The sequence below is a fragment of the Gossypium hirsutum genome, chromosome A12, assembly GCF_007990345.1.
Source record: "Gossypium hirsutum isolate 1008001.06 chromosome A12, Gossypium_hirsutum_v2.1, whole genome shotgun sequence".
Classification (NCBI taxonomy): domain Eukaryota; kingdom Viridiplantae; phylum Streptophyta; class Magnoliopsida; order Malvales; family Malvaceae; genus Gossypium; species Gossypium hirsutum.
Window position 1 is genome coordinate 79,075,513 of NC_053435.1, and position 1,441 is coordinate 79,076,953.

Below are 1,441 nucleotides of genomic sequence, written 5' to 3' on the forward strand. Positions count from 1 at the left end.
AAAATGTATATACATGTATAATTTAAGCCATAAATAAGAAATGCGTATAAATTATAGAATATGAAAACATAGATAAATATATACATACATAAAAAATCGGTAAATATTATAAAAATAAAATGTAAATATGTGTTTATATATATTTATAAATTATGATAATATCAAATATATGTATGTGAATTATAAAATATGTGAAATATACAAAAAGCATTTTAAGAATATAAAGAATATATATAAGTATGTATATGATGTAAAATATGCATAAATATAGGTAAGTATATAAGAATTATGAAATGTGAAAAATATATTTAAGTATGTATAAGTACGTATATATATACATATATATGAATTAAGATGTATGTATTTATGCCTATATCTATGTATACATAAAAATATGAAATATAAAAATATAAAAAGTATATTTATAATAAATGAAAAGTATGTACGTAAATATATATTATAAAAATGTATCAACAATTTAAAATTATGAATATTAAAATATTTTAATATAATAATATATAAGATGATGACATATATATTTAGCGATATTAAAAATCCATATAACATACATAGAACATATATAGTATATGCCTACCTTAGAAATGATAAGAATAATAATAAAACTATTTTCTATGCTACATAAATACATACACATATATATATATATAAACAATAGTATATACAATATAATATTAGAAAAATGTATATAATAGTGTAAAATACAACTAATAATATTAAAATATATACAATGATAATATATATAAAAGATATATGTATATATAATTATATAATATAATATTAAAATATAATAATACAACATAAAAAAATATGACACAAATAAAGTATAGTATTAAGAACACACATATAATACATGAAGAATATCATAATACTAAAATATTCAGGTAATATATGCGTATATTAAAAACTAGTAATAATATTACTGAGGTATATACAAATATGTCAAGTATATATACGTATTATAAATATATAAACATATAACAAAGCATAAACTAATAATAATAATAATAATAATAATAATAATAATAATAGTAAAATCGAAGAGCATCTAAAAAACATAAATAAATGAACTTTTTAATATAAAAAGTTAAAGGAATAAAGAAATAAGTAGATGAACAAGATAATAAATAAAACAATTTAGTTTGAAATTATAAACAGAAAATAAAATAAATAGAACAAATAAGACAAAAATAACAAATAATATTGATGGAGCAAAAAGGACAACGTGATAAGGATATTAATAGTAATAATACAATGAGCAGTTGTAATAAGCCATGAATGTAAAAATAAAGACAATGGTGAAATAAAAAAAAACAAAATGGAAACTAAAAGAATTTGAATTAACATAAAAAAATGAAGTCTAAGGCGTAAAATATAGGTAAATTAATAAATATAAAAATAAAATAAAATATAAAGGGTTGAA